Source organism: Somniosus microcephalus, chromosome 4 (assembly GCF_052327205.1).
Source record: "Somniosus microcephalus isolate GS21.2 chromosome 4, FLI_Smic_1.0, whole genome shotgun sequence".
NCBI classification, from domain to species: domain Eukaryota; kingdom Metazoa; phylum Chordata; class Chondrichthyes; order Squaliformes; family Somniosidae; genus Somniosus; species Somniosus microcephalus.
In genome coordinates this window covers 1,307,548-1,327,567 of record NC_140990.1, presented here as the reverse complement: position 1 = coordinate 1,327,567, position 20,020 = coordinate 1,307,548, and the positions used below count along the sequence as shown (strand labels likewise).

The window sequence follows — 20,020 nt, the reverse complement described above, 5'->3', positions numbered from 1 at the left end:
GTTTCTCTCTGTCTCTCTCTCTGTCTGTCTCTCTGTCTGTCTCTCTCTTTGTCTGTCTCTCACTGTATGGCTATCTGTCTGTTTCTTTCTGTCTCTCTCTCTCTGTATGGCTCTCTGTCTTTCTCTGTCTGTTTCTCTCTGTCTGTCTGTCTCTGTCTGTCTGTGTGTCTGTCTCTCTGTCTGTCTCTCTCTTTGTCTGTCTCTCTCTCTATCTCTCTCTGTATGGCTCTCTGTCGTTTTCTCTCCCTGTCTCTGTCTGTTTCTCTCTGTGTGTCTCTCTCTGTCTTTCTCTGACTGTCTCTCTGTCTGTCTCTGTCTCTCTTTGTCCCTGTCTTTCTCATTTGTCAAGTTCTGTTCACAGCTCGATTCTAGCAGCAGCCAGTATATCAGTTCCTCATTAGTATAGTGGTGAGTATCCCCGCCTGTCACAGTGGAGACCGGGATTCAATTTCCCGATGGGGAGGGCGATTTCAACATCACAAATTTTAAACCTTTGGGCAACTCCTTAAAAACCTTCTTGGAAAAGTAAAACAGAAAAAAAGCCGACCAAAATAATTTTAAAAGATTTACTGGCACATGAAGAACTGTATAACAACTTCCTGCACCAGTTCCTCGTTAGTATAGAGCTCTCTCTCTCTCTCTCTGTTTCCCTCTCCTCCGTGTGGGGCGCGGAGGAGGGAGAGAGTGACAGAGAGAAAGAGATTAACAGGGTTACGGACAAAAAGCGGGGGGTGGGACTGAGCACCACTGCTCTTTCACAGAGACAGCACAGGCACGGCGGGCCGAATGGCCTCCTTCTGTGCTGTAGGTGTCTATGAATCCATGAAACTCAGAAAAGCTTATTAAATATGTGACATACACATAAACATAGAGAGCAGGCACACATGTCTGTGTGTGTGTGAGTGTTCGAGTCTTTGCCTCAAGCACTGTATAACTACTTCCTCTACCAGGTCCCTGATGGTATAGTGGTGAGGATTCAATTCCCCGACACGTTCTCTCTCTCTCTCTCTGTCTCATATTTAACTCTAATTCTTAAAGTGCTATTTTGGCATCTGCTGAATCTGCATTTTCTCAAGTGTCACTATTGACTAACAAGGAGAAAGAGAATTCGGACTCTACCCCTCTCTGTCACACTATCTGGTCTCTCTGTCTCCCTCTCATTCTCTCTCTTTGTCTCTCTCACTCTCTCTTTCTGTCTCTGTTACACATTTGTCATAAGCCTCCTTTTTTGTCTCTCTCTCTCTGTATCTATCATTGTCTCTCTCTTTATCTCTCTGAATATCTCTCTGTCTTTCTCTCTCTGTCTCACTATTTGTCCCTTTCTCTGTTTGTCCCGTCTCTCTCTCTCTTTCTCTCTCAGTCCAATTCTGTTCACAGCTCGATTCTTGCTCTGACAGATTGTGCATCCGTCAGTTCCTCGTTAGTATAGTGGTGAGTATCCCCGCCTGTCACGCGGGAGACCGGGGTTCAATTCCCCGACGGGGAGGAAGATTTTATAATTCAAAATTTTAAACCTTTGGCCAACTCCTTAAAACCTCCTTGGGAAAGTAGAATGGAATAAACATCAACTAAAATAATTTAAAAAGATTTACTGTCATAACAAATTCCTGCACCAGTTCGCCATTAGTATAGAGCTCTCTCTCTCTGGTTTCCTCTCTGTCTCATTCACTGTTCCCCAGTCTCTCTCTCTCTGTCTCATTCACTGTTCCCCAGTCTCTCTCTGTTTCCGTCTCTTTCGCACTTTGGTTCCCTCTCCTTGCTCACTCCTCCCTCTGGGGCTGGTGAATGAGCCCAGGTCTGTTCACAGCGCCATTCTTGCTCTGAGCTTCTGCAGAGAACGCCCAGCAGTGACTTTCGTCAATTCCTCATCAATTCAGTGCACAATCGCCGCCTGTTGCACGGCTGACAGAGGTTCAATTCTGTGATGGGGAGAAATTAGTCTTTCCAGTGTAAAATAATTGTTATATTTCTTGGCGTAACTTAATGTTAAAAAGCGAGGGAGGAACATGGAAGAGTGAAACAATGCGAGGGGAGATTGTCTCTTTGGGAATTTTCTTGAGCGGAGACTGTTCAGGGACTGACTGCTGTTTTGCTCCAGAGCGATGGATGATTGCTTTATCTAAGCAACATTTAACACTTCACAGACCCAGTAGTCATGGCCGAGTGGTTAAAGCGATGGAGTGAAAAGTCATTGGGGTCTCCCCGCGCAGGTTCGTATCCTGCCGACTACGGTTCCAGCATTTTTCATTTCATTTCAAAATGTAAACAAATCTCTGGAGAACTGATCCTCAGTTAGGCGGTTTTAAATCCCACAACGTTCAACACCTCGAGACTTTTCTCGTTTTCATTGATCTGCAAGTATTCACCAAATATACGGTCAGAAATAGAACAAAAATCAGACAAATTAGCGACAGTGTTTCTCTCTACCTGTCTGTCTCTCTCGATGTCTGAGTCACTCTATGTGTCTGTCTGTGTACATGTGTGGCTTTCTGTTTCTGTCTGTGTGTGTCTGCCGGTCACTCGGGTAACAAGCGGGGATACTTTCCTCAGCCTTCACCTCCTTCCGAAGGTGCGGTTCCCCAGAATTGGACACAATACTCCAGCTGGGGCCGAACTAGTGTTTTATTTAGGTTTACCAAAACTTCCTGGCTTGTGTACTCTGTGCCTCCATTTTTCAACCCCAGGATCACATCTGCTTTATTAACTGCTTTGTTAACCTGTCCTGCCACCGAGGGAATCTCTGCTCTGCTCAACTCTGTGGCAGGGTGGGGCTTGAAGACCTGATTCTCACAGAGACAATCCACGCCCATTAACAGCCCCAGGATGGTCGAGTTGTTAAGACCTTGGACTTAAAATCCAATGGGATTGTGCCTACTTGGGTTCGAACCCCACTCCTGGTACTTTTTTAATTTAAGACCCATTTCCTTACATTTTGCTCAGTGACACTCGTTTGTCATCTGCTTAATCTCCATCAAACAAACAATGAGATTTTTATAGATACGGAAAGAAAGATTTCATATTTATATGTAATTCTTGAAGTGTCTTTCGGCATCTGCGGAATCTGCACTTTCGCTCACTCTCTGTCTCTCCCAACTAACAAAGAGAAGGAATCGGAAAATGTTTTTATATCCTTCAGTCTCCACCTCTCTCTGTCTCTCTCTGTTACACATTTGTCATACGCCTCCTTTTTTGTCTCTCTGTCTACTTGTTTTTCTCTGTCTGTCTCTCTCTCTCAGTGTCTTTCTGTTTCTCTCTGTCTTTCTCTCTCTGTCTATCTGTGTCTTGCTCTCTCAGTCTGGCTCTCTCATTGTCCTCTCTATCTTTGTGTCTCAGTCTTTCTGTCTCTGTGTGTCTCACTCTGTGCCTCTCTCTGTTTCTGTCTCTCTCCGTGCCTCTCTCGCTCTTTGTTTCCCTCTCCTTGCTCACTCCTCCCTCTGGGTCTGGTGAATGAGCCCAGGTCTGTTCACAGCGCCATTCTTGCTCTGTGCTTCTGCAGTGACTGCAAAGGAGTGTCTTCCGTCAGTTCCTCGTTAAATATAGTGAAGTATCGCCACCTGTTACGTTGGAAGACGGGGTTTCAATTCCCCGTCGGGAATTAAGCATTTCTAAAATCTGCAATGATGTATCCTGGTGCAGCTTCAAGTAAAAAAGCTGCAGTGAAAAATTGAAGAGTAAAAATTGCGAGAGGGGATTGTCTCTTTGAGAACTTTCTTCAACATAGACTGTTTCGGGGCGCAGTGCTGTTTTGCTCCAGAGCGATGGATGATTGCGATTTTATCTGAGCAACATTTAAAATCTTACAAACCCAGTAGTTGTGGCTGAGTGGTTAAGGCGATGGACTAGAAATCCATTGGGGTCTCCCTGCGTAGGTTCGAATTCTGCCGACTACGGTTCTAGCATTTTTCTTTTTAAAATATAACCAAATTCCTGGAGAACTAATCCTGAATGAGACGATATTAAATCCCACAACTTTGAACACCTCGAGATTTTTCTCGTTTTCATTGATCTGCAAGTGTTCACGAAATTTACGGTCAGAAATAAAACAAAAATTAGCGACAGTGTTTCTCTCTACCTGTCTGTCTCTCTCGATGTCTAAGTCACTCTATGTGTGTGTCTGTGTTTGATGTGTGTGTCTGTCTGTGCACATGTGTGTCTGTCTGTGTGTGTCTGCCGGTCACTCGGGTAACAAGCGGGGATACTTTCCTCAGCCTTCACCTCCTTTCTGAAGTGTGGTTCCCCAGAATTGGACACAATACTCCAGCTGGGGTCGAACTAGTCGTTTATTTAGGTTTGGCATAACTTCCTGGTTTGTGTACTCTGTGCCTCTATTTATAATGCCCAGGATCGCATCTTCTTTATTAACTGCTTTGTTAACCTGTCCTGCCACCGAGGAAATCTCTGCTCTGCTCAACTCTGTGGCAGGGTGGGGCTTGAAGCCCCGATTCTCACAGAGACAGTTCACACGTACTCAGACAGCACCAGAATGGCTGAGTGTTTAAAGTGTTGGACTTAAGATCCGATGGGTTTATACCCACGTTGGTTCAAACCCCACTCCAGGTAACGCTTTAATTTAAGACCCATTTCCTTTCATCCTGCTCAGTGACACTCGTTTGTCATCTGCAGAATCTCCATCAAACAAACAATGAGATTTTTATAGATACGGAAAGAAAGATTTCATATTTTTATGTCATTCTTAGAGTGCTATTTTGGCATCTGCTGAATCTGCATTGTCGCTCACTCTCAACTAACAAAGAGAAGTAATCGTAAAATGTTTTTATATTTTTCAGCCTCCACCTCTGTCTCACTATCCGTCTCTCTGTCTCCCTCTCATTCTCTCACTCACTTTCTGTCTCTCTCTGTTACACATTTGTCATATGCCTCCATTTCTCTCTCTCTCTCTCTCTTTCATTCTCCTGTTGATCACTCCTCCCTCTGGGGCTGGTGAATGAGCCCAGGTCTGTTCAGAGCTCCATTCTTGCTCTGCGATTCTGCACAGTAACGCCATCCATCAGTTCCTCGTCAGAAATAGTGAACTGTCCCCAACTGCTACTCCCGAGGTCGGCTTTCAATTCCACAATGGAGTGGAAGCATTTTTAAGATGTCAAACTGTATTTCTATTTCCTGGTGTAGCTTTATGTTAAAAAGCTACAGTGATAAACAGAAGGGTAAAAAACATGTGAGAGGAGATTGTCTCTTTGAGAATTTTCTTGAGCGGAGACTGTTCAGGGACTGAGTGCTGTTTTGCTCCAGAGCGATGGATGATTGCGGTTTTATCTGAGCAACATTTAAAGGCTTACAGACCTAGTAGGCGTGGCCGAGTGGTTAAGGCGATTAACTAGAAATCCATTGGGGTTTTCCCGCGCAGGTTCGAATCCTGCCGACTACGGTTTCAGCATTTTTCATTTCAAAATATAATTAAATCTCTGGAGAACTAATCCTGAGTTGGGTGGAATTAAATCCAACACCTCGAAGTTTCTCACTTTTTCATTGTGCAAATATTCAAGAAATATACGGTCGGAAATAGAACAACAATCAGACAAATCAGGGTTTAAACTAATTTGGCAGGGGTCCATCCTTTCCTGATATGTATACCCTCGGATTTCTGGTATCATCCTTGTACATCTTCTCTGTACCCTCTCTGTGTCTGTCTCTGTGTCTCTGTGTCTGTGTGTCTCTCTCTGCTCAAATCTGTGGCAAGGTGGAGCTTGAAGGCCCGATTCTCTTAAAGACAGTCTGTCAACAGCACCAGCACCAGGATGGCCGAGTGGTTAAGGCGTTGCACTTAAGATCCAATGGGTTTATGCCCACGTGGGTTCGAACCCCACTCCTGGTAACTTTTTAATTTAAGATCCATTTCCTTTCATCCTGCTCAGTGACACTCGCTTGTCAACAGCTGATTCTCCAACAAACAATGAGATGTTTATAGATATGGAAAGAAAGATCTCATATGTAATTCTTCAAGTCCTATTTTGGCATCTGCCGAATCTGCATTTTTCTCTCTGTATCTCTCTGTCTGTCTCTGTCTGTCCTTCTCTGTCTTTCTCTGTCTGTCTCTGTCTTTCACTCTCTGTCTGTTTCTCTGTCTGTTTCTCTCTGACTGTCTCTCTCTGTGTCCCTGTCTCTCTCTCTCTGTTTCTCTCTCTGTCTCTGTCGTTCTCATTTGTCCAGTTTTGTTCACAGCTCGATTCTTGCTCTGACCGACTCTGCACGTGTTAATTCCTCATTAGTATAATGGTGAGTGTCCTTGCTTATTATTTGAAAGGCTGGGGTTCAATTCGCCGATGGGGCGGGCAATTTTTAACAACCCCAATTTTAAACATTTATAAAGCTTCTTAAAATCATTCTCTACAGAACAGAAAAAATCCACTTTTGGATTTGAGACTAGATTCTTGGTGCCCACCTGGTGTAGAGATGTGAACCATTACGTTTCTCACTGGGCAGCATTTCAAAATTAAACAAACTCCCAGTCGGTTTAATCGTCAATTACAAGGCTTAAAGTTCCATGGATTGTAACAGCTCGACATTTCAACTGATCTGCAAGAGTTGACGAAATCTACGACAAGAATCTCACTATCTGTCACTCTGTCTCCCTCTCATTCTCTCACTCTCTTTCTGTCTCTCTCTGTTACACATTTGTCATACGCCTCCGTTTCTCTCTCTCTCTCTGTCATTCTGTTGTTGATCACTCCTTCCTCTGGGGCTGGAGAATGAGCCCAGGTCTGTTCAGAGCGCCATTCTTGCTCTGCGATTCTGCACAGTAACGCCATCCATCAGTTCCTCGTCAGATATAGTGAACTATCTCGAACTGCAACTCCCGAGGTCGGCTTTCAATTCCGCGATGGAGTGGAAGCATTTTTAAGATGTCAATCTGTATTTATATTTCCTGGTGTAGCTTTATGTTAAAAAGCTACAGTGATAAACAGAAGAGTAAAAAACATGCGAGAGGAGATTGTCTCTTGAAATTTCATGACACGAGACTGTTCAGGGACTGAGTGCTGTTTTGCTTCAGAGCGATGGATGACTGCAATTTTATCTGAGCAACATTTAAAGTCTTACAGACCTAGTAGTCGTGGCCGAGTGGTTAAGGCGATGGGCTAGAAATCCGTTGGGTGTTTCCCTGCACAGCTTCGATTGCTGCCGACTACGGTTCCAGCACTGCTCATTTTTTAATGTAACCAAATCCCTGGGGAACTAATCCTGAGTTGGGCGGAATTAAATCCAACACCTCGAAGTTTTTCACTTTTTCATTGTGCAAGTATGCACGAAATATATGGTCGCTAATAGAACAATAATGAGACAAATCAGGGTATAAACTAATTTGGCAGCGGTCCATACCTTCCTGATATATATACCCTCGCATTTCTGGTATCATCCTAGTAAATCCTCTCTGTGTCTGTGTGTCTGTCTGTGTGTCCCTGTGTGTGTCTCTGTGTCGGTCTGTGTGTCTCGCCATGTGTGTGTGTCTACCTGTGTGTCTCTCTGTGTTGGTCTGTGTGTGTCTCTCTGTGTCGGTCTGTGTTTCTCTCTGTGTCTGTGTGTCTGCCTGTGTGTCTCTCTGTGTTGGTCTGTGTGTCTGTGTGTTTATGTGTGTGTCGGTCTGTGTGCCTCTCTGTGTCGGTCTGTGTGTCTCTCTGCGTCTGTTTGTTTATGTGTGTGTCGGTCTGTGTGTCTCTCTGTGCTCTGCTCAACTCTGTGGCAGGTTGGTGCTTCAAGGCCCGATTCTCTCAGAGCCAGCGCGCGAATAATGCCAGCACCAGGATGGCCGAGTGGTTAAGGCATTGGACTTAAAATCCATATGGGTTTATATCCACGTGGTTTCAAGCCCCACTGCTGGTAACTCTTTAATTTAAGATCCATTTCCTTTCATCCTGCTCAATGACACTCATTTGTCATCAGTTGATTCTGCAACAAACTATGAGATGTTTATAGATATGGAAAGAAAGATCTCATATGTAATTCTTCAAGTCCTATTTTGGCATCTGCTGAATCTGCATTTTTCCCTCACTCTCTCTGTCACTCTCAACTAACAAAGAGAAGGGATCGTGAAATGTTTTTACATCTTTCAGTCCCCACCTCTCTCTGTCTCACTATCTGTGTCCCTCTCATTCTCTCACTCTCTTTTTCTCTCTCTCTCTGTTTCCCTCTGTCTCTCTCTCTGTCTGTCTCTCTGTCTGTCTCTCTCTTTGTCTATCTCTCATTGTATGGCTATCTGTCTGTTTCTTTCTGTCTCTCTCTCTCTGTATGGCTCTCTGTCTTTCTCTGTCTCTTTCTCTCTGTCTGTCTGTCTCTGTCTGTCTGTGTGTCTGTCTCTCTGTCTGTCTCTCTCTTTGTCTGTCTCTCTCTCTATCTCTCTCTGTATGGCTCTCTGTCGTTTTCTCTCTCTGTCTGTTTCTCTCTGTGTGTCTCTCTCTGTCTTTCTCTGACTGTCTGTCTGTCTGTCTCTGTCTCTCTTTGTCCCTGTCTTTCTCATTTGTCAAGTTCTGTTCACAGCTCGATTCCAGCAGCAGCCAGTATATCAGTTCCTCATTAGTATAGTGGTGAGTATCCCCGCCTGTCACAGTGGAGACCGGGATTCAATTTCCCGATGGGGAGGGCGATTTCAACATCACAAATTTTAAACATTTGGGCAACTCCTTAAAAACCTTCTTGGAAAAGTAAAACAGAAAAAAAGCCTACCAAAATAATTTTAAAAGATTTACTGGCACATGAAGAACTGTATAACCACTTCCTGCACCAGTTCCTCGTTAGTATAGAGCTCTCTCTCTCTCTCTGTTTCCCTCTCCCTTTTGTGTGGGGCGCGGAGGAGGGAGAGAGTGACAGAGAGAAAGAGATTAACAGGGTTACGGACAAAAAGCGGGGGGTGGGACTGAGCAACACTGTTCTTTCAAAGAGACAGCACAGGCACGGCGGGCCGAATGGCCTCCTTCTGTGCTGTAGGTTTCTATGAATCCATGGCTCTCAGAAAAGCTTAGTAAATATGTGACATAAACATAGAGAGCAGACACACATGTCTGTGTGTGTGTGTGTTCGAGTCTTTGTCTCAATCACTGTATAACTACTTCCTCTACCAGGTCCCTGATAGTAGAGTGGTGAGGATTCAATTCCCCGACACCTTCTCTCTCTCTCTCTCTGTCTCATATTTAACTATAATTCTTAAAGTGCTATTTTGGCATCTGCTGAATCTGCATTTTCTCAATTGTCACTATTGACTAACAAGGAGAAAGAGAATTCGGACTCTACCCCTCTCTGTCACACTATCTGGTCTCTCTGTCTCCCTCTCATTCTCTCTCTTTGTCTCTCTCACTCTCTCTTTCTGTCTCTGTTACACATTTGTCATAAGCCTCCTTTTTTGTCTCTCTCTCTCTGTATCTATCATTGTCTCTCTCTTTATCTCTCTGAATATCTCTCTGTCTTTCTCTCTCTGTCTCACTATTTGTCCCTTTCTCTGTTTGTCCCGTCTCTCTCTCTCTTTCTCTCTCAGTCCAATTCTGTTCACAGCTCGATTCTTGCTCTGACAGATTTTATATACGTCAGTTCCTCGTTAGTATAGTGGTGAGTATCCCCGCCTGTCACGCGGGAGACCGGGGTTCAATTCCCCGACAAAGAGGAAGATTTTATAATGCAAAATTTTAAACTTTTGGCCAACTCCTTAAAACCTCCTTGGGAAAGTAGAATAGAAAAAACATCAACTAAAATAATTTTAAAAGATTTACTGTCATAACAACTTCCTGCACCAGTTCGTCGTTAGTATAGAGCTCTCTCTCTCTGGTTTCCTCTCTGTCTCATTCACTGTTCGCCAGTCTCTCTCTGTCTCAGTCTCTCACTGTCTGTGTGTCTCTCTCTCTGCCTCTCTCTCTCTCTGCCTCTCTCCGTGTCTCTCTCGCTCTTTGGTTCCCTCTCCTTGCTCACTCCTCCCTCTGGGGCTGGTGAATGAGCCCAGGTCTGTTCACAGCGCCATTCTTGCTCTGAGCTTCTGCAGAGAACGCCCAGCAGTGACTTTCGTCAATTCCTCATCAATTCAGTGCACAATCGCCGCCTGTTGCACGGCTGACAGAGGTTCAATTCTGTGATGGGGAGAAATTAGTCTTTCCAGTGTAAAATAATTGTTATATTTCTTGGTGTAACTTAATGTTAAAAAGCGAGGGAGGAACATGGAAGAGTGAAACAATGCGAGGGGAGATTGTCTCTTTGGCAATTTTCTTGAGCAGAGACTGTTCAGGGACTGAGTGCTGTTTTGCTCCAGAGCGATGGATGATTGCGATTTTATCTGAGCAACATTTCTCAGAATCTCAGAAACCCCACAGTGCAGATAGAGGCCGTTTCGGCCCATCGAGCCTGCACCGACACATATCCCACCCAATCCCCGTAACCCCTACACCAACACATATCCCACCCTATCCCCGTAACCCCACGTATTTAATCCCCCAAACACTAAGGGTCAATTTATCATAGCCAATCAACCTAACTCACACATCTTTGGACCGTGGGAGGAAACACTTCACAGACCCAGTAGTCATGGCCGAGTGGTTAAGGCAATGGAGTCGAAAGCCATTGGGGTCTCCCCGCGCAGGTTCGAATCCTGCCGGCTACGGTTACAGCATTTTTCATCCCATTTCATTTCAAAATGTGAACAAATCTCTGGAGAACTGATCCTCAGTTAGGCGGTTATAAATCCCACAACGTTCAACACCTCGAGACTTTTCTCGTTTTCATTGATCTGCAAGTATTCACCAAATATACGGTCAGAAATAGAACAAAAATCAGACAACTTAGCGACAGTGTTTCTCTCTACCTGTCTGTCTCTCTCGATGTCTGAGTCACTCTATCTGTCTGTCTGTGTACATGTGTGGCTTTCTGTTTCTGTCTGTGTGTGTCTGCCGGTCACTCGGGTAACATGCGGGGATACTTTCCTCAGCCTTCATCTCCTTCCTAAAGTGTGGTTCCCCAGAATTGGACACAATACTCCAGCTGGGGCCGAACTAGTGTTTTATTTAGGTTTACCATAACTTCCCGGTTTGTGTACTCTGTGCCTCCATTTATAAACCCCAGGATCACATCTGCTTTATTAACTGCTTTGTTAACCTGTCCTGCCACCGAGGGAATCTCTGCTCTGCTCAACTCTGTGGCAGGGTGGGGCTTGAAGACCTGATTCTCACAGAGACAGTCCACGCCCATTAACAGCCCCAGGATGGTCGAGTTGTTAAGACCTTGGACTTAAAATCCAATGGGTTTATGCCCACTTGGGTTCAAACCCCACTCCTGGTAACTCTTTAATTTAAGACCCATTTCGTTAAATGTTGCTCAGTGACACTCGTTTGTCATCTGCTGAATCTCCATCAAACAAACAATGAGATTTTTATAGATACGGAAAGAAAGATTTCATATTTATATGTAATTCTTGAAGTGGTCTTTCGGCATCTGCTGAATCTGCACTTTCGCTCACTCGCTGTCTCTCCCAACTAACAAAGAGAAGGAATCGTAAAATGTTTTTATATCCTTCAGTCTCCACCTCTCTCTCTCTCACTCTCTTTCTGTCTCTCTCTGTTACACATTTGTCATATGCCTCCTTTTTTGTCTCTCTGTCTACTTGTTTTTCTCTGTCTGTCTGTCTCTCTCTCTCACTATCTTTCTGTTTCTCTCTCTCTGTCTATCTGTGTGTTGCTCTCTCTGTCTGGCTCTCTCATTGTCCTCTCTACCTTTGTGTATCTTTGTGTCTCAGTCTTTCTGTCTGTGTGTGTCTCATTCTGTGCCTCTCTCTGTTTCTCTCTCTCTCCGTGTCTCTCTCGCTCTTTGTTTCCCTCTCCTTGCTCACTCCTCTCTCTGGGTGTGATGAATGAGCCCAGGTCTGTTCACAGCGCCATTCTTGCTCTGCGTTTTTGCAGTGACTGCAAAGGAGTGTCTTCCGTCAGTTCCTCGTTAAATATAGTGAAGTATCCCCGCCTGTTACGTTGGAAGACGGGGTTTCAATTCCCCGTCGGGAATTAAGCATTTCTAAAAATCTGCAATGATGTATCCTGGTGCAGCTTCAAGTAAAAGAGCTGCAGTGAAAAATTGAAGAGTAAAAATTGCGAGAGGGGGTTGTCTCTTTGAGAACTTTCTTCAACATCGACTGTTTCGGGGCGAAGTGCTGTTTTGCTCCAGAGCGAAGGATGATTGCGATTTTATCTGAGCAACATTTAAAATCTCACAGACCCAGTAGTTGTGGCCGAGTGGTTAAGGCGATGGACTAGAAATCCATTGGGGTCTCCCGTGCAGGCTCGAATCCTGCCGACTACAATTCCAGCATTTTGCATCCCATTTCAAAACGTAACCAAATCCCTGGAGAACTAATCCTGAGTTTGGCGGAATTAAATCCCACATTTTTCGACTCCTCCAAGTTGTCACGTTTTCATTGTGCAAATATTCACGAAATATATGGTCGGAAATAGAACAACAATCAGGCAAATTAGCGACAGTGTTTCTGCCTGTATCTCTCGATGTCTAAGTCACTCTATATGTGTGTCTGTGTTGATGTGTATGTGTGGCTTTCTGCTTCTGTCTGTGTGTGTCTGCCGATCACTCAGGTAACAAGCGGGGATACTTTCCTCAGCCTTCACATCTTCCTAAAGTGTGTTGCCCCAGAATTGGACACAATACTCCAGCTGAGGCCGAACACGTGTTTTATTTAGATTTCCCGTAACTTCCTGGCTTGTGCACTCTGCCTCCATTTACAAACCCCAGGATCCCATCTGCTTTTTTAACTGCTTTGTTAACCTGTCCTGCCACCGAGGAAATCTCTGCTTTACTCAACTCTGTGGCAGGCTGGCGCTTCAAGCCCTGATTCTCACAGAAACAGCCCACAGGAGCTAACAGCACCAGGATGGCCGAGTGGTTAAGGCGTTGGACTTAAGATCCAATGGGTTTATACCTGCGTGGGTTCGAACCCCACTCCTGGTAACTCTTTAATTTAAGACACATTTCCTTTTATCCTGCTCAGTGACACTCTTTGTCAACTGCTGAACCTCCATCAAACAAACAATGAGGTTTTTATAGATGCGGAAAGGTTTCATATGTAATTCTACAAGTCCTATTTTTCATCTGCTGAATCTGCATTTTTCTCTCACTCTCTCTGTCACTCTCAGCTAAAAGGAATCTTAAAGTGTTTTTATATCTTCAGTCTCCTCCTCTGTCTCACTATCTGCCTCTCTGTCTCCCTCTCATTCTCTCACTCTCTTACTGTCTCTCTCTGTTACACATTTGTCATACGCCTCCTTTTCTGTCTCTCACTCTGTCTTTCTCTGTCTGTCTCTCTCTCTGTCTGTCAGTTCAGTTCAGTTCAAATGCTTTGTTGGCATGAAAGTTTACAGAGAACCATATTGCCAAAGCTTACATAGCAAAAAGGTACAGTTTTCCAACATTCTGTAGGTGTCAATCGATTTGACATTTGTTGGGTATATACAATATTACTTTTAAACAATATTAATTTTAAACAGTCTTTCTACTTCATTTGGTACGTTCAATATTAATTTTAAACAGTCTTACTTTGAAACAGTCCTCAGGTTGTGACATGTTGTTGCATATTTAGCCCCAAGGTATGGTCTGTCTCCTTCTCCTAGGACTAATCTCAATTTTGACAGATCATCCAATTCCTTGAAATCTGGGGTTGTTTGGCTTAGCTTGTTGAATAACATGTTTCTTGATGTGTTGAATTTTTCGCATTTTAGGAGGAAATGCATTTCTGTTTCAACCTCGCCAGCCAGACATTGATCGCATATTCTATTCTCTCTAGGCTGCCAGGATTTCTTGTATCTGCCTTTTTCAATTTCCAGTTGGTGGTCGCTTAGTCTGTACCTGGTGAGGGTCTGTCTCTGTTTTGTGTCTCTGATGGTCGTGAGGTAGTCTGCCAGTTTATATTCTCTTTTTAGGGCCCGGTAACATTCTAATCTGCTTTGGTTTTCGGTTATTTTGTTCCAATGTTCCAGGTAGGTTTCTTTGCATTGTTTAATGATTTGGTTCACTCGGATTGGTGTTTGGACGGCTGTGTTGGTCTGGGGCTGGTCAGGGTCCGGCTGAGTACTTAGTTACAGTAGCAGCTGACTCAGGGGACTCTTTTCTGGGTTTAGCTCTTGGGTCTGAAAGGCTTTGAAATGAAGGGTGTCTGGGGAGCTAGATTTGAGGTGATTTAGGAAGTTTAGTGCTCGTTTTTGGATGTTTATTATCAGTGGGTATCTGCCTAGTTCGGCTCTGCATGCATTTGTGGGCGTTTTTCTTTGGGTGCGAAGGATGCTTTGGCAGAATTCTGCATGTAGGGCTTCTATTGTGTGTTTTTCCCATTTAGTGTAGCTTTGGTGATTTAGCGGGCCCCATACTTCACTACCGTACAGTGCAATGGGCAGGATTATGCTGTCAAAAATTTTGAGCCAGATTTTGATTGGGATTTGGATGTTGTAGAATTTTCTTTTTATTGCATATAGGGCTCTTCGGGCTTTTTCTTTTAGTGCATTCACTGCTATGCTGAAGCTCCCTGATGCTGTAATAGTTAGACCAAGGTAGGTGTAGCTCATAGTGTGTCCTATAGTGGTATCACTGAGGGTAAACTGGTATTTGTTTTCCTGACATCTGGGTCTTTTCTGAAAAATCATGATGTTGGTTTTCTTTAGATTTACTGTTAGAGCCCAATTTTGGCAGTATTTGTCGAGTAGGTCTAGTTGTTGCTGTAATCCCTGTTCTGTGGGAGACAGCAGAACCAGGTCGTCCGCATAGAACAGGGACTTCACTTCTCCATCCAGGAGACGGAGACCTGGTGACTCGCTTTGCTCCAGCATGTCTGCTAATTCATTTATGTATATGTTGAACAGGGTCGGGCTCAAATTGCAGCCCTGCCGGACGCCTCTTCTCTGGGTGAAGAAATCGGTGCGTTTGTCTCCAATTTTGACCCCGCATTTGTTTTTCAGATACATTGATTTAATAAGGTCATAGATTTTGCCCCCTATTCCACACTGAAGAAGTTTATAATAGAGCCCTTCGTGCCATATAGAGTCAAAGGCTTTCTTGAAGTCGATGAAACAGGCGAATATTTTCCCATTTCTTGTTTGGTGTTTATGTTTTTCAATGAGGGTGTGAAGGGTATAGATATGGTCGGCGGTGCGGTGTTTTGGAAGAAAGCCTATTTGGTTTTTTCTGAGGATATTATGTTTGTTAAGAAAATCAAGTAATCTACTATTTAGAATACTGCAGAATAACTTCCCTAGACAACTGTTGACACAGATGCCGCGGTAGTTATTTGGGTCTGATTTGTTTCCACTTTTATATATGGGGGCGATTAGTCCTTGGCACCAGATATCGGGAAAACAGCCTGAGCGTAATATGATGTTGAATAGTTTGAGTATCGCACCCTGCATCTCCATATTGCTGAACTTTAGCATTTCATTTTTGATGTTGTCTGGGCCACAGGCTTTCTTTAGGTGGAGAGATTTTGTTTTTGTGGCCAGTTCTTTCCATGTGATTGGGGAGTCTAGAGGGTTTTGGTTGTCTTTAATTGTTGCTTCTAATGTGTGGAGTTTTTCTGTGACCTGATGTTGACTTGGGTTTGTTTTGTTTTTTGGGATGTCTTTGTAGAGGTTTTCAAAATGTGTTCTCCAGATGTCGCCATCTTGGATTGGTAATGCTTGCAATTGTGTTGTACTCAGGTTATTCCACATTTCCCAGAATTGTTTTGGATTGGTGGAGTTTTCAATTTCTTCGAGTATTTTGTGGGTATAGTTTTGTGTTTTGTTCCTAATGGTGTGTTTATATCTTTTGAGGGTTTCATTGTATCTAGTACGTAGGTCCGGATTGTTTGGTTGCCGATGCTTTTGGTTTGATATTTTTCTCAGGTCTTTTCTGGCATTTTTGCATTCGTGGTCAAACCATTTCATATTTTTATTTTGTCTTTTGTGATGCTTCCTCTTCTGTTTCACGAGGTCGGCTTTTACAGCTGCCTCATGGAAGATCATATTTATATCCTCTATGGCCGTGTTTAGACCATCTCTGGTGATCTCATATAGATTTTCTTTAAATTTTGAAATTTTACTTGTGAGATCAGGTGAATTTAGTGCTGTGATGAATTTATCTCCACTGTCTGGGGCCCATCTGTATGTCTGGTTTATTTTATGTAGCTTACTGTGTTCCTTTTTTGTGTCTGTAGTTTGGGCAGAAAGTTTAAGGTACACATTTATTTGGTTATGGTCTGAGAGGGGGGATTGTTGGCTGACAGTGAATGCGTTGATATCGCAGGGGTCCAGGTCAGTGATTGTATAGTCCACCACACTAGACCCAAGAGTTGAGGAGTATGTGAGTCTCCCTTGGGAGTCCCCTCTGAACCTACCATTAACTATGTACAGGCCTAAGGCTCGGCAGAGTTGCACTACCTCCCTACCGCTTTTGTTTATTTCACGATCAAGGTTGTTCCGATTTGCGATGGCTGGTGTGACATCTAAAGGGGTCTGGCCAAACACATGGTTGTTTCCCTGTGGGTCTATGAAGTCAGGTTCACAACCGGTCCTTGCATTTAGGTCCCCACATATTATCACCTTTCCTTGGGCCTGGAAATGTCTGATTTCCATGTGGAGAGTATCAAATAACTCCTCTTCGAAATATGGCGAATCTATTGGAGGTATGTAGATCGCACATAAGTAAACATATTTTTTTGCTATTCCTATATTTTTATCTAGTTTTAGCCATATGTGTGATTTCCCCTGTTTTACCGGTGAGATGTGTTTGTCCAGTTCTCCCTTATACCACACCAATATTCCCCCGGAGGTTCTGCCCTTGCGTGTTTTAGTGTTCTTTACTGAGGGCACAATGATTTCATGGTACATTGGAGGACAGTGGGTCGGCATGTCCTTTTGGCACCATGTTTCTGTTAACACAATTATATCAATGTCTTTTATAGCTTTTAGGAATTCAGGGTCTGTACTCTTCATCCCAAAAGTTGAGGAGCGGAGGCCCTGGATATTCCAGCAGCTTATGTGGAAAGAACGCATTTATATAGTTCAATAAAACGAAATAAAATGGACCTATTTTGTGGGATGAGTGTGGAAACACTATTTTCTATAATGCTAAGTGATGATTTAGTATAAATTTCATGAGGCATGCACATATATCTATCTAATAATAGTAATAATACTGATAAGATAACAATAATGATAATGATAAATAACAATATTAATAATTTCTCCGGCTTTCTATCAGGCTGTTCAGCATCGTCATGATCTTTCTCAGTTCTTGGTCTACAGTCTGTGGTCTAGAGGGGGGTCTTGGGTCAGGTATAAAAGCACGGTTCTGTTGTCGGTTTTGTAAAGGGGGGTGGGGGACATTGGTGGTCCTGTTTGGGCTCCCAATGGTAGGGGGGGGTGGGAGGGCTGCGTCTTTTGGCAGTGTTTATGAGGTTTCTTGCGAAGACCCACATCTGCTGTTTGAGTAGATGTATTTCGTCATAGAGGTCCCTTGTGTTGATGTTTGGATGGTGGGCCAGGGAGACGTTGGGGAGGACAGAACATCTCGTGTCGATCTCCCTGTTGGTGTTGTGGATTATATAGGCTGGGGTGTCCTTTCTGGGCAGTAGTGTGGAGATCACGATCCGCGCCTCGGGGAATTCCCTGCTGGCCTTTTCTGCCATCCTGCTCACCGCCCAAGCCGTGCCTTCCTGTAGGGTGCGTAGGTCGTTCGTGCCTGTGTGGATCACAATCCATTTGGGGCTTCCAAGGGATTCTTTGTTCAGGATCTTCATTGCTTGGCCTGTGTTGCTGCACCATTTTTTCAGGACTTGATGGTCTGGGAACAGCCTCTGGGGGTCCAGAAACTTTCCGTTGGAGTCGGTCAGCAGGACCGCCTGAGGGGCTGGTTTTTCAGACTGGGTAACAGTAGTCTGGGTAGGACTCGCCTGGTGGCTGGTTGTTGGCTGGGTTTCTGGGATATGTTGTGTGACAGGAGCGGGGTTTGGGGCTTTCGGTGTGTCCTCGTTTGGGGGGGTATCTGTCGGTTTTTGTGTTCCTGTGTGTGAGGACTGGGTAGCAGTAGTCTGGGCATGACTCGACTGAGGGCTGGTTGGAGCGGGGTTTGTGGCTTTCGGTGTGTCTTCGTGTGGGGTGGCATCCGGCGGGTTCTGTGTCCTTGTGTGTGTTGTTTTTGTGTCCTCAGGTTTTTGGACCTTAAGAGGTTTGTGTTGCCTGCTGAGCCTTTCTACGGTCTCCTTCGTTTTGTTTTGTTGAGTACGGAGTTCTTTGATCTCATTTCTTTGCTCCTCTATGGTCTTTCTCAGCTTGTGGATGGTGGACTCGTGTTCCGTTTTTAGCTGTTTGAATTCCTCCTTCAAATTCTTGGCCAGTGTTTCTCTGTATTCGTTGAAATCAAGTTCTAGTTTGGCCAGATTCTCTTTCATCATTTTGTTTTCGTTGAGAGGTGTGGGGGGGGGGGGTGGAGATGTACAGGGAGATGTTTTCCTCTGCTGGTCTCTCTTCTTCTTCCTCCACTTGGCTCTCCTCATCCTCTGTTCGACTCTCTTTTGCTTCCTGTCCATTGGTCCTCTTTGTGTCTGCCTTAGTTTTCAACTGGGGGAATTCCTTTTCGAAGGTGTCCAGATTTTCCACATTCCCCTGTATCATGATCTTTCTATTTTTGTTGTAGTAGCTTATGGTTAGCAGGGGGTCATCTTTATCTAGGTTTCCATCTTTACATATTTTCAGTCTGCCTCCACTGCCAATACCTTCACTGGAGACGTATGTGTAGTGTTTTTGTAAAGTCTCCTTCCAGGAGGTGACGTATTCGGTGTAGAATATGAGGTTGTTCTTCAGCTTAGTCCCTTTGTGTGTGGTATAGTCCACGTAGAGGATTTCTGGGTTATTTTTTAGTGTTGTGTACTTGTATTTTTCCTTTGCTTTATTTTTTGTGCATTGCTCAGGATATATCATTTCCCTGCTCATTGTAGTCGTTTGTTTTTTGTCTCAGATAGATAACTTTTTTTTTTCTCTTTTTTGTGTCGTGTTCCACCTTAGCCCACTTTTAGGTCCAAAATCTCTCTCTGTGTCTCTCTGTCTTCCTCTCTCACTCTCTCTCTGTCTCTCTCTCTCTCTCTCTGTCTTCCTCGCTCAGTCTCTCTGTCTCTGTCTCTGTGTCTCTCTCTGTCTTCCTCTCTCACTCTCTCTGTCTTCCTTGCTCATTCTCTCAGTCTCTGTGTCTCTCTCTGTCTTCCTCTCTCTCGCTCTGTCTCTCTGTCTCGGTGTCTCTCTCTGTCTTCCTCTCTCAGCCTCTCTCTCTCTGTGTCTTCCTCTCTCAGTCTCTCTGTCTCTGTGTCTCTCTCTGTCTTCCTCTCTCTCTCTCTGTCTCTCTCTCTGTCTAGGTGTCTCTCTCTGTCCGACTACCTGTCTCTGTCTTCCTCTGCCTCTCTCTCTCTCTTTCTCACTTTGTCCAGTGCACACTGTATGTGCACAGCTCGATTTCTGTTGTGACAGTCTCTGTACATGCCAGTCCTCGTTAGTATAGTGGTGAGTATCCCCCTTTGTCATGCTGGATTCCGGGATTCAATTCCCCGATGGGGAGGCAGCATTTTTAACATCTCGAATTTTATACCGTTGGGCAGGTGCTTAAAATCCTCCTTGGCAAAGTAGTAGAGAAAAATAATCTAAAATAATTTTAAAAGTATTACTCTCATTTGAAGAACTGTATAAAAACTTCCTGCACCAGTTCCTCGTTAGTAAGGAGCTCTCTCTCTGTTTCCCTGTCCCTTTTGTGTGGGGCGTGGAGGAGGGCAGAGTGACAGAGAGAATGGATGTGTCTGTCAATGTGTGTGTCTGTCTATCTGTGTATGCATGTGTCTGTATGTGAATCTGTCTGTGTATGTCTTTGAACCTGTGTGTGTGTGTTTGAGTCTTTGTCTCAAACACTGCATAACTATTTCCTCTACCAGGTCCTTGATAGTATAGTGGTGAGGATTCAATTCCCCGACAGGTTCTCTCTCTCTCTCTCTCTCTCTCATATTTAACTATAATTTTTAAAGTGCTAT

At 44.2% G+C, this 20,020-nt stretch overlaps 5 non-coding genes across 5 annotated transcripts; all 5 read left to right on the top strand.

Annotated features, from left to right (window-relative positions):
• Nucleotides 1–1,414: 1,414 nt before the first annotated feature.
• On the top strand, nucleotides 1,415–1,486 carry trnad-guc (transfer RNA aspartic acid (anticodon GUC)). Its single transcript has one exon. It is a non-coding gene; the product is annotated as a tRNA-Asp (tRNA).
• Nucleotides 1,487–5,750: 4,264 nt separating this feature from the next.
• trnal-uaa (transfer RNA leucine (anticodon UAA)) lies at nucleotides 5,751–5,833 on the top strand. Its single transcript has one exon. It is a non-coding gene; the product is annotated as a tRNA-Leu (tRNA).
• Nucleotides 5,834–7,752: 1,919 nt separating this feature from the next.
• Nucleotides 7,753–7,836, top strand: trnal-uaa (transfer RNA leucine (anticodon UAA)). Its single transcript has one exon. It is a non-coding gene; the product is annotated as a tRNA-Leu (tRNA).
• Nucleotides 7,837–10,509: 2,673 nt separating this feature from the next.
• trnas-cga (transfer RNA serine (anticodon CGA)) lies at nucleotides 10,510–10,591 on the top strand. The gene has a single exon. It is a non-coding gene; the product is annotated as a tRNA-Ser (tRNA).
• Nucleotides 10,592–12,853: 2,262 nt separating this feature from the next.
• On the top strand, nucleotides 12,854–12,936 carry trnal-uaa (transfer RNA leucine (anticodon UAA)). Its single transcript has one exon. It is a non-coding gene; the product is annotated as a tRNA-Leu (tRNA).
• Nucleotides 12,937–20,020: the final 7,084 nt, after the last annotated feature.